Here is a 13,605-nt window from a genome sequence, read left to right as displayed (position 1 = left end):
TCCAATAATTAACCCGGCATTGAACGCTCCGCGTACTGCCTGTCAATCCTGTGGACGCGCGTGGCCATTTCTCTCACAACCTCTGTTTTACTAAATTCGGCGATAATTCATTACTTAATTTATTATTATTATTTAATATTAGGTAATAATGACATTTAAATAGTCTAAATTTGAATTTATAATATATTTTGACAAAATTTAAAAAAAATTGTTATTACAGCAATAAATTACAATTAAAAATCATTAGGATTTTTTTTTTTATATTTAATAAATTTAGTTTATTTTCTTTTTTTCTCTTTCCCTAACTACGTCCTCATAAATATGTCGTGTGGTACATCTACATCCGCAGAAAATAGTTCTTTGATCAGAAGCGAATTTCTTTTTGCCTCATGAAGCCAAGCACATATTTTTAGATTGGTAGACAATAATTACAAAAATAATATTCAAGATATAATTAGTTTACAAATTATTAATTATTTTAAAAAATTTGAAGTAAAATTATTTTTATAATACAAATTGCAAATAAATATAAAACTAAATACTTAAGATTGTTTTCTCATAAGAAATTTTGCCAAAAGTTCAAGAACATCCGCTCCAAAAAAATAAAAATAATAATAAAAGGAAAATAAAAGCTTGCTAAATAGAACTAATTATAGATAAAAAAACGCGTAAGGGAATGGCTCAATATATATCACTTTTTTCAAAATAATAACTTTTCAGGAAGGAAACTGAATATTTTTAAATCTGAAAACCTCATATTCTTGCTCTTAGAAATCTTAAATTCAGCTACACCAAAGGGAATTCTAGAATATATCAATATCTTCAATAAAATTATGGGAATTGAAAGCAGGCAATTTAAATCTCTTTTACTATTTCACAAACAGGAATTTCAATTATTTGATGAATATTATGTAGATTTTCCTAATTTCTTTTACTTGTAACGATATCTTACTGTATTTTCACAAACAGGAAAAGTGCTTGGAAAAATGTAAACAGTTAATAAAAGTTATTATATCACAGCGAGCAAGTTAGTTTGTCACTTTTCCTGCCTCACATGAAGTCACGTTCTTATTACACTTCTTGGGAGTTTTTTTTCCTTTTCTTCACTCAATGTGTATTTGTGTTCTCTGTTACATTTTTATATCCTCAAACTGAAAGACAGTAAATTGTGTTAATCAAAAGTTTACCTAACACTACAGAAGAAAAGTTTTTTTTTAGATTATAACTTTTATTTTTTACAGATAAGTTTTTACTACGGATAGAAGAATATTTTTTAAAGATAGATTCTTATAATTTTATCCTATATTATCCTCGTTATTTTCTGTAATTATTGGTTATTTTTTGAATAATTATAAGTAATTATTTCTTATTTTTGGGATATTAAAAATCTCTTGCGAAATCTATCAGCAACATCTAAGCCCTGAAATTAAGATATAAGAATGAAATGTATTCCAATTCGAGTATCTTAGGCAATAAAATGACGAATCTAAGCAAAGAGATAGGATGAGACTGAACTAAAATTATAGAAGTGTTCGTTAACTTCCAAGTGAGACATGACCTTAAGATTTCTGAGCACTGCTTAAAAATCATAATGGGCCATTAACAGGTTTTAGATCTATTCAATTACATCAGGAGTTGCCAAATCTGTTCTTATCTTCTAGCCAAAAAAGAACTTGGGGAGACCAACTTATTTCAGAGAGTTTAGCTCTCAAGGTGTCTTGTTTGTTTCGGGGTCTTCTCTACCAGGACAGCTTTTTCTCGCTTTATGCTATCTTTTTTTCTTTTTTTTTCTATATTTCCACTTTTTCATATTTGGCAGAACAATCTTGTATTGCCGACTTACTAGTTAGCATACTCAGATCTCCTAATCTTGCTCAGAAATTTTGTTTCCACGCATCATGTTTTTTAATTTTATTACTTGAATTTAGAATGATAATTGGTGGAGTAGAAATAATCGTGAAGGAGGTTACATGTTACATGGTAATAAGAGAATTGCTTAAAATGTCTCGCAGTCTGTCACTCAGTCAAAAAGTTTGGTGCAAAATGGAAGGATAATTGATGTCGAAATTATACACCAAACTGATGAATGATATACAAGAACCGGTCACGGATACAATAAACATGCGTGCTAAGTCGGTATAATCAAAGATATTGTATTATGTTTAATAATATTCTATTATAGATTTTTTGTAAATAATTGAGAAAAATTTCGAAATTGTCTAGGTTAAAAAAAAAAAAAAAAAAAAAAAAAAAAAAAAAAAAAAAAAACTATGTTATGGTCGGTCTAACATTAATAATATATATGAATAATAAATTCAATTTTCCACATGGCTGACATAATTTCACACGATAAACCTTTTCATGCATTATTTATATAAAGCATTAATACTAAATAAATAAAATAAAGAAATATTGTACTCAGTCTAGTCCTGAAATTAGTAACGTTTGTGACTTTTATTGATTAAGAGTTTTCCTTAAAAGAGCACATGTTGGTAATGAATTAAAAAGGTTGGCTTAAGAAGCTATCAAAGTTGGTTATTTAACTGAACCTTAGCTTCCACCGGCCCGTTTGGAAATGGCGAAGGAAGTTAATTTAAGGCAGCAACCAACCTGACTTGACTGTACCTCTTTATGTGAATAATTAATGTTTCTTCTAATGGTAGCTAACATACTCTTTCTAAAAGTTGTCCACTCGCCCTTTCTGCTTTTAAGACATTTCCAAAGCAACATTTTCTTTTCGAAGTCAGTTTATTTTTTAAATTTATGACAACCCGAAAGACTTTTATCACTCAATATCATGTCATAGTATTATTCTGTAAACTATTCTCTATAAAATTAGGTTAAAGGTCCCCTAATTTGTTTTAAGCCTTCTTAAAGGGGTCTAAGGTATTACTGTCTAAATAGGCATCGCAGCCTAAACTTATTTCTTACTGGCAAATTTTCATTAGAACATAACATGAAAATAAAATCATTAGGACATAAATAAACTCTAAAATCAACAATTGAAATTAACGAATTCAATATTTTGTGGAAGTTTAAGTTGACGAATATTAATTAATTAATTGAAAACCTATGCTCAACAAAAAGCTAGGGTAAGCGTGTTTTTGACATTGTCAACTTGATTATCACAAATTCGTTTTAGATGATGTGTGAACAGGTTCAACCCATATCTCCAGCAACACCATTTTAAGCTTCATTTAGATGGAACACTTGATTTAAAAGCTACAATTGGCCATCTGCGGTTTCAATTCATGTCTCTTGGTTCAGATTGTATCATTTTTGATGTGGCAGCGAACATGATTTACTCTTCCACAAAGTTGGGAATCAAGAGTTCACTCTTTAACGTTTGAACAGGATTTAATCCTAAAATGGTCACCCTATTCAATACTATTCACAACTATTAAAATGAAAAAAAGAAGCTTTTGAGAGCTTAATTATTCGCTAATTTATTTATGGTTCGCAACGAAAGTTATGAGAGTACGTTTTAACATAAGAATGTTAAACATGAGGCGCTTTTATCTGAGAGCTGAATAAAATTCACTTAAGGAAATTTAGTGATCAGTTTGTGAAAAATTGATAGCAGTAACTAACCAAGACAAATTAATTAATAATTATTAAGTTATAAAATATTTACAATTTTTGCTTAAACAGTATTTTTTAAATATAATTTTTTTTATTATAAATTGTTTTTAATTTTTTAGTCATCTACAAGTTCTGGGCCAGAGTACTGCCGTTGCAATAAAGACTAAAATGGGATTAATTAGCTTCTAGAAAAGATCAGATGCAATTCTAGGATGTCGAACTTTCTGCTTTAACTAGTTCAGGTTCTTGTCTTTTTTATAATGATTTTGAAACTTGAGAGTGTGGCGTTTAAGGACGAATTTCTCTTATCCGTTGTTCCATTGATAAATTTCCTTCATATGAGTATATTTTCTGAGTACTTAATTGATATTAATTTTTATTATCGATAATAGCCAGATTAGGGAGGTAACGACACGATCAGGAGAAGGATTTTATAAAGTGTAAAATTAAAAATAGCCTATTACTTCTGGCGGACATTTACCTCAAATTAACAATAAGCCATTTTTTTTTTTTTTTTTTTGAGGTGAAAACAGTCATGTAAAAATGAATTTCTCATAATAAGAGATGAGAGTACAGTATTACTTGCAGCTTTCCGTCTAATTCAGATAAATATGGCGCCAGATAGGATTTTTTTTTTTCATATTGATCCAATGATAGCGCATAAAAACTTGCAAAACCATCTTTTGTGTCGAGAATCATTATTCAAGCATATAATATATAAATCAAGTTAGATAAAAGCAATAAAATGTGGCATTTATTGTAGACTATTATAGTATTAATTGTATTCGAGTGCATTACAACCGGTCGTCGTTCCTTCTGCTGACGTGATCAGCTACTCATACCTTACACTTTAGTTAACAAATCCAAATGCATGACCTAAAATAAAACGCTTCAGCCTCCTCAAAAGACTTCTAAACAGCAATTCGAAAAACATTTTACAAATAAAATTACTCATACCTACAATTTATCTTAAATTAGCATTAGAATAAACTTAACGTTCCAAAACTTAGCGGTTTCTATCATAACACTCAAAAATCTTTAGAACCATTTTTAATGCTCTTTTCTATGTATAGCAAAAAAAAATAATCCAACCTTTTGACCGTTAAAAAGGTACCAAAACCAGTTATAAAATCTTCTAATTGCTGTCGTATAAACAATTTTCTTATTAACTATTTTTTGTCCTGAATCCTCCTAGGCAATCCTTTCCACCCTTTAAACGTCAATAGGCTTGCGATTTGCTTGAAGAACTAAGCGAAAATTTAAAATACACTTTAAAGAAGAAACCTTGAATAGTTTTCTCTTCTTTTAGTATTTTTAGAATATTTACTCATCTTGACTTGTGACAAATATGTGGGCGAACAAAATAAATCAAAATTACATAAAAGTTATGATTTTATTCGCTCAGATTGAGTTTAATTTTAAAGAAAAACTGCGTTATGTTTAACGATTCGACCGTGCTATTAAAAAAAACTAAAAGATGAAAAATGTACCTCTCAATAAAGTACTAAAGTTCATGATGTCTGCGAGAAACAGGAACCACCCCGAAAATATGTTTGTTAGATAAGCTTACTGCTTAACTGGTGCTATTTGCTATTTAAACGATCAATAAAAGCTTTTGTCCCGCCTGTGAATATTAAAACTATGCAAATTATTGTATTATTAAAAACGCCGCGTTACAATTTTTATTGGTAGAAAATATACTCGTACACAGAGTTAAGCACTGATTAAAAAAAAAAATTAAATTCTAAATTTAATTAATTAAATTTTTTAATTGATTAAATTTATTTTTAATTTTAAGCAGAATTTAATCGTAATTTTAATCAATTAAATTTCATATTTAATCGTTAATCAAACTAATTTAATCAAACTAAAAAAATTAGGATTAAATCAGAGAATTAAATTGAACTTTAATTTTAATCACCGAATTAGTTCAATTTCAATCGTTAATCAAAATAATTTAATCATCCACTTTTATGGCTTTTCAACCTATGGTTCGAACCACGTTTTGGAGAGGCCATTTTTCTAAGCGTCTTCAATAAATACTTTTCGGTTAATTTTTGTAGACTTGGACTTCTTCACGAGTCTCTAAACCAGAGGTTCTTAACCGGTGTTCCGCGGAACACTGGTGTTCCGCGAATATGGTCCAAGTGTTCCGCGAAATTTCAATTTTAAATGTAATAAAATTTAGAAACATAGGAAAGATACGAAAACAAAAAATTGTTCTTTTTTTTTAATTTGAATTAAATTTTAAGTTCTTGCTAAATACCGAATTTCAAATTATTTAATGTTACTGTTCCGCGAGAAAAATATATACATATAATTGTGTTCCGCGTCTACGAAAAGGTTAAGAACCACTGATATAAAAGGTTAAAAATTTTATGGGTCATGAAATTCTGTAAAATTATGGCCGTTCTATATCTCCCACTGTGAACCACGTATTGGTATGGAATTTTTTTCTCTTTTACACTTTGTTTTTCTCAATTAAAAACTATAGTTATTTTGTACACAGATCTATAAATGTACAAGATATAATGGGTTGAAAATTTTTTGGGTCATGAAATTCTGTAAAATTATGGCCGTTCTATATCTCCCACTGTGAACCACGTATTGGTATCGAATTTTGTTCTCTTATACACTTTGTTTTTCTCAATTATAAACTATAGTTATTTTGTGCTCAGATCTACAAATGCAGAAAATATAAAGGGTTGAAAATTTTTTGGGTCATGAAATTCTGTAAAATTATGGCCGTTCTATATCTCCCACTGTGAACCACGTATTGGTATGGAATTTTTTTCTCTTTTACACTTTGTTTTTCTCAATTAAAAACTATAGTTATTTTGTGCACAGATCTATAAATGCCCAAGATATAAAGGGCTGAAAATTTTTTGGGTCATGAAATTCTGTAAAATTATGGCCGTTCTATATCTCCCACTGTGAACCACGTATTGGTATGGATTTTTTTTCTCTTATACACTTTGTTTTTCTCAATAATAAACTATAGTTATTTCGTGCACAGATCTAAAAAGGTAGAAGATATAAAGGGTTAAAAAATTTTTGGGTCATGAAATTCTGTAAAATTATGGCCGTTCTATATCTCCCACTATGAACCACGTATTGGTATGGAATTTGTACACTTTGTTTTTCTCAATTAAAAACTATAGTTATTTTGTGCACAGATCTATAAATGCACAAGATATAAAGGGCTGAAAATTTTTTGGGTCATGAAATTCTGTAAAATTATGGCCGTTCTATATCTCCTACTGTGAACCACGTATTGGTATGGAATTTTGTTCTCTTTTACACTTTGTTTTTCTCAATTAAAAACTATAGTTATTTTGTGCACAGATCTATAAATGTACAAGATATAATGGGTTGAAAATTTTTTGGGTCATGAAATTCTGTAAAATTATGGCCGTTCTATATCTCTCACTGTGAACCACGTATTGGTATGGATTTTTTTTCTCTTTTACACTTTGTTTTTCTCAATTAAAAACTATAGTTATTTTGTGCACAGATCTATAAATGTAGAAGATATAAAGGGTTGAAAATTTTTTGGGTCATGAAATTCTGTAAAATTATGGCCGTTCTATGTCTTTCACTGTGAACCACGTATTGATATGGAATTTTGTTCTCTTATACACTTTGTTTTTCTCAATTAAAAACTATAGTTATTTTGTGCACAGATCTATAAATGTAGAAGATATAAAGGGTTGAAAATTTTTTGGGTCATGAAATTCTGTAAAATTATGGCCGTTCTATATCTCCCACTGTGAACCACGTATTGGTATGGATTTTTTTTCTCTTTTACACTTTGTTTTTCTCAATTTAAAACTATAGTTATTTTGTGCACAGATCTATAAATGTAGAAGATATAAAGGGTTGAAAATTTTTTGGGTCATGAAATTCTGTAAAATTATGGCCGTTCTATATTTCCCTCAGTGAACCACGTATTGGTATGGAATTTTTTTTCTCTTTTACACTTTGTTTTTCTCAATTAAAAACTATAGTTATTTTGTGCACAGATCTATAAATGTACAAGATATAATGGGTTGAAAATTTTTTGGGTCATGAAATTCTGTAAAATTATGGCCGTTCTATATCTCCCACTGTGAACCACGTATTGGTATCGAATTTTGTTCTCTTTTACACTTTGTTTTTCTCAATTATAAACTATAGTTATTTTGTGCACAGATCTATAAATGTAGAAAATATAAAGGGTTGAAAATTTTTTGGGTCATGAAATTCTGTAAAATTATGGCCGTTCTATATCTCCCACTGTGAACCACGTATTGGTATGGATTTTTTTTCTCTTATACACTTTGTTTTTCTCAATAATAAACTATAGTTATTTTGTGCACAGATCTATAAATGTACAAGATATAATCAGTTGAAAATTTTTTGGGTCATGAAATTCTGTAAAATTATGGCCGTTCTATATCTCCCACTGTGAACCACGTATTGGTATCGAATTTTGTTCTCTTATTCACTTTGTTTTTCTCAATTATAAACTATAGTTATTTTGTGCAAAGATCAAAAAATGTAGAAGATATAAAGGGTTGAAAATTTTTTGGGTCATGAAATTCTGTAAAATTATGGCCGTTCTATATCTCCCACTGTGAACCACGTATTGGTATGGATTTTTTTTCTCTTATACACTTTGTTTTTCTCAATAATAAACTATAGTTATTTCGCGCACAGATCTAAAAAGGTAGAAGATATAAAGGGTTGAAAATTTTTTGGGTCATGAAATTCTGTAAAATTATGGCCGTTCTATGTCTCTCACTGTGAACCACGTATTGGTATGGATTTTTTTTCTCTTTTACACTTTGTTTTTCTCAATTAAAAACTATAGTTATTTTGTGCACAGATCTATAAATGTAGAAGATATAAAGGGTTGAAAATTTTTTGGGTCATGAAATTCTGTAAAATTATGGCCGTTCTATGTCTTTCACTGTGAACCACGTATTGATATGGAATTTTGTTCTCTTATACACTTTGTTTTTCTCAATTAAAAACTATAGTTATTTTGTGCACAGATCTATAAATGTAGAAGATATAAAGGGTTGAAAATTTTTTGGGTCATGAAATTCTGTAAAATTATGGCCGTTCTATATTTCCCTCAGTGAACCACGTATTGGTATGGAATTTTTTTTTTCTTTTACACTTTGTTTTTCTCAATTAAAAACTATAGTTATTTTGTGCACAGATCTATAAATGTACAAGATATAATGGGTTGAAAATTTTTTGGGTCATGAAATTCTGTAAAATTATGGCCGTTCTATATCTCCCACTGTGAACCACGTATTGGTATCGAATTTTGTTCTCTTATATACTTTGTTTTTCTCAATTATAAACTATAGTTATTTTGTGCACAGATCTATAAATGTAGAAAATATAAAGGGTTGAAAATTTTTTGGGTCATGAAATTCTGTAAAATTATGGCCGTTCTATATCTCCCACTGTGAACCACGTATTGGTATGGATTTTTTTTCTCTTATACACTTTGTTTTTCTCAATAATAAACTATAGTTATTTCGTGCACAGATCTAAAAAGGTAGAAGATATAAAGGGTTAAATAATTTTTGGGTCATGAAATTCTGTAAAATTATGGCCGTTCTATATCTCCCACTGTGAACCACGTATTGGTATAGAATTTTTTTCTCTTTTACACTTTGTTTTTCTCAATTAAAAACTATAGTTATTTTGTGCACAGATCTATAAATGCACAAGATATAAAGGGCTGAAAATTTTTTGGATCATGAAATTCTGTAAAATTATGGCCGTTCTGTATCTCCCACTGTGAACCACGTATTGGTATGGAATTTTTTTCTCTTTTACACTTTGTTTTTCGCAATTAAAAACTATAGTTATTTTGTGCACAGATCTATAAATGTACAAGATATAATGGGTTGAAAATTTTTTGGGTCATGAAATTCTGTAAAATTATGGCCGTTCTATATCTCCCACTGTGAACCACGTATTGGTATGGAATTTTTTTCTCTTTTACACTTTGTTTTTCGCAATTAAAAACTATAGTTATTTTGTGCACAGATCTATAAATGTACAAGATATAATGGGTTGAAAATTTTTTGGATCATGAAATTCTGTAAAATTTTGGCCGTTTTGTATCTCCCACTGTGAACCACGTATTGGTATGGAATTTTTTTCTCTTTTACACTTTGTTTTTCGCAATTAAAAACTATAGTTATTTTGTGCACAGATCTATAAATGTACAAGATATAATGGGTTGAAAATTTTTTGGGTCATGAAATTCTGTAAAATTATGGCCGTTCTATATCTCCCACTGTGAACCACGTATTGGTATGGAATTTTTTTCTCTTTTACACTTTGTTTTTCGCAATTAAAAACTATAGTTATTTTGTGCACAGATCTATAAATGTACAAGATATAATGGGTTGAAAATTTTTTGGGTCATGAAATTCTGTAAAATTATGGCCGTTCTATATCTCCCACTGTGAACCACGTATTGGTATGGAATTTTTTTCTCTTTTACACTTTGTTTTTCGCAATTAAAAACTATAGTTATTTTGTGCACAGATCTATAAATGTACAAGATATAATGGGTTGAAAATTTTTTGGGTCATGAAATTCTGTAAAATTATGGCCGTTCTATATCTCCCACTGTGAACCACGTATTGGTATCGAATTTTGTTCTCTTATTCACTTTGTTTTTCTCAATTATAAACTATAGTTATTTTGTGCAAAGATCAAAAAATGTAGAAGATATAAAGGGTTGAAAATTTTTTGGGTCATGATATTCTGTAAAATTATGGCCGTTCTATATCTCCCACTGTGAACCACGTATTGGTATGGATTTTTTTTCTCTTATACACTTTGTTTTTCTCAATAATAAACTATAGTTATTTCGCGCACAGATCTAAAAAGGTAGAAGATATAAAGGGTTGAAAATTTTTTGGGTCATGAAATTCTGTAAAATTATGGCCGTTCTATATCTCCAACTGTGAACCACGTATTGGTATCGAATTTTGTTCTCTTATTCACTTTGTTTTTCTCAATTATAAACTATAGTTATTTTGTGCAAAGATCAAAAAATGTAGAAGATATAAAGGGTTGAAAATTTTTTGGGTCATGATATTCTGTAAAATTATGGCCGTTCTATATCTCCCACTGTGAACCACGTATTGGTATGGATTTTTTTTCTCTTATACACTTTGTTTTTCTCAATAATAAACTATAGTTATTTCGCGCACAGATCTAAAAAGGTAGAAGATATAAAGGGTTGAAAATTTTTTGGGTCATGAAATTCTGTAAAATTATGGCCGTTCTATATCTCCCACTGTGAACCACGTATTGGTATGGAATTTTTTTCTCTTTTACACTTTGTTTTTCTCAATTAAAAACTATAGTTATTTTGTACACAGATCTATAAATGTACAAGATATAATGGGTTGAAAATTTTTTGGGTCATGAAATTCTGTAAAATTATGGCCGTTCTATATCTCCCACTGTGAACCACGTATTGGTATCGAATTTGGTTCTCTTATACACTTTGTTTTTCTCAATTATAAACTATAGTTATTTTGTGCTCAGATCTATAAATGCAGAAAATATAAAGGGTTGAAAATTTTTTGGGTCATGAAATTCTGTAAAATTATGGCCGTTCTATATCTCCCACTGTGAACCACGTATTGGTATGGAATTTTTTTCTCTTTTACCCTTGGTTTTTCTCAATTAAAAACTATAGTTATTTTTTGCACAGATCTATAAATGCACAAGATATAAAGGGCTGAAAATTTTTTGGGTCATGAAATTCTGTAAAATTATGGCCGTTCTATATCTCCCGCTGTGAACCACGTATTGGTATGGATTTTTTTTCTCTTATAGACTTTGTTTTTCTCAATAATAAACTATAGTTATTTCGTGCCTAGATCTAAAAAGGTAGAAGATATAAAGGGTTGAAAATTTTTTGGGTCATGAAATTCTGTAAAATTATGGCCGTTCTATATCTCCCACTATGAACCACGTATTGGTATGGAATTTTTTTCTCTTTTACACTTTGTTTTTCTCAATTAAAAACTATAGTTATTTTGTGCACAGATCTATAAATGCACAAGATATAAAGGGCTGAAAATTTTTTGGGTCATGAAATTCTGTAAAATTATGGCCGTTCTATATCTCCCGCTGTGAACCACGTATTGGTATCGAATTTTGTTCTCTTATACACTTTGTTTTTCTCAATTATAAACTATAGTTATTTTGTGCACAGATCAATAAATGTAGAAGATATAAAGGGTTGAAAATTTTTTGGGTCATGAAATTCTGTAAAATTATGGCCGTTCTATATCTCCCACTGTGAACCACGTATTGGTATGGATTTTTTTTCTCTTATACACTTTGTTTTTCTCAATAATAAACTATAGTTATTTCGTGCACAGATCTAAAAAGGTAGAAGATATAAAGGGTTGAAAATTTTTTGGGTCATGAAATTCTGTAAAATTATGGCCGTTCTATATCTCCCACTGTGAACCACGTATTGGTATGGAATTTTTTTCTCTTTTACACTTTGTTTTTTTCAATTAAAAACTATAGTTATTTTGTACACAGATCTATAAATTTACAAGATATAATGGGTTGAAAATTTTTTGGGTCATGAAATTCTGTAAAATTATGGCCGTTCTATATCTCCCACTGTGAACCACGTATTGGTATCGAATTTTGTTCTCTTATACACTTTGTTTTTCTCAATTATTAACTATAGTTATTTTGTGCTCAGATCTATAAATGCAGAAAATATAAAGGGTTGAAAATTTTTTGGGTCATGAAATTCTGTAAAATTATGGCCGTTCTGTATCTCCCACTGTGAACCACGTATTGGTATGGAATTTTTTTCTCTTCTACACTTTGTTTTTCTCAATTAAAATCTATAGTTATTTTGTGCACAGATCTATAAATGCACAAGATATAAAGGGCTGAAAATTTTTTGGGTCATGAAATTCTGTAAAATTATGGCCGTTCTATATCTCACACTGTGAACCACGTATTGGTATGGATTTTTTTTCTCTTATACACTTTGTTTTTCTCAATAATAAACTATAGTTATTTCGTGCACAGATCTAAAAGGGTAGAAGATATAAAGGGTTGAAAATTTTTTGGGTCATGAAATTCTGTAAAATTATGGCCGTTCTATATCTCCCACTATGAACCACGTATTGGTATGGAATTTTGTTCTCTTATACACTTTGTTTTTCTCAATTATAAACTATAGTTATTTTGTGCACAGATCAATAAATATAGAAGATATAAAGGGTTGAAAATTTTTTGGGTCATGAAATTCCGTAAAATTATGGCCGTTCTATATCTCCCACTGTGAACTACGTATTGGTATGGAATTTTTTTCTCTTTTACACTTTGTTTTTCTCAATTAAAAACTATAGTTATTTCGTGCACAGATCTAAAAAGGTAGAAGATATAAAGGGTTGAAAATTTTTTGGGTCATGAAATTCTGTAAAATTATGGCCGTTCTATATCTCCTACTGTGAACCACGTATTGGTATGGAATTTTGTTCTCTTTTACACTTTGTTTTTCTCAATTAAAAACTATAGTTATTTTGTGCACAGATCTATAAATGTACAAGATATAATGGGTTGAAAATTTTTTGGGTCATGAAATTCTTTACAATTATGGCCGTTCTATGTCTTTCACTGTGAACCACGTATTGGTATGGATTTTTTTTCTCTTTTACACTTTGTTTTTCTCAATTAAAAACTAGTTATTTTGTGCACAGATCTATAAATGTAGAAAATTTAAAGGGTTGAAAATTTTTTGGGTCATGAAATTCTGTGAAATTATGGCCGTTCTATATCTCCCACTGTGAACCACGTATTGGGATGGAATTTTTTTCTCTTTTACACTTTGTTTTTCTCAATTAAAAACTATAGTTATTTTGTGCACAGATCTATAAATGCACAAGATTTAAAGGGCTGAAAATTTTTTGGGTCATGAAATTCTGTAAAATTATGGCCGTTCTATATCTCCCACTG

General features: G+C 29.5%; 1 protein-coding gene across 23 annotated transcripts in view; it reads left to right on the top strand.

The window, feature by feature from the left end:
* LOC141452377 (neuroligin-4, X-linked-like) overlaps positions 1 to 13,605 on the top strand; it is a 673,353-nt gene that overhangs the window by 515,926 nt on the left and 143,822 nt on the right. For 21 of the 23 annotated variants that reach the window (XM_074124455.1, XM_074124453.1, XM_074124446.1 and 18 more), the window contains one exon: positions 3,702 to 3,824. The exons of the other annotated variants lie outside the window; for them this stretch is intronic. The gene's annotated coding sequence lies outside the window, so the exon portion shown is untranslated. The remainder of the gene's footprint in view (positions 1 to 3,701; positions 3,825 to 13,605) is intronic. 23 annotated transcript variants of the gene reach the window in all.

Source organism: Rhodnius prolixus, unplaced genomic scaffold (assembly GCF_049639745.1).
Source record: "Rhodnius prolixus isolate KJV_2025 unplaced genomic scaffold, Rpr scaffold_3, whole genome shotgun sequence".
In the NCBI taxonomy this organism is placed as follows: Eukaryota; Metazoa; Arthropoda; class Insecta; order Hemiptera; family Reduviidae; genus Rhodnius; species Rhodnius prolixus.
Note: the sequence above shows the minus strand (reverse complement) of the source record. Positions and strands in the feature narration are given on the sequence as shown.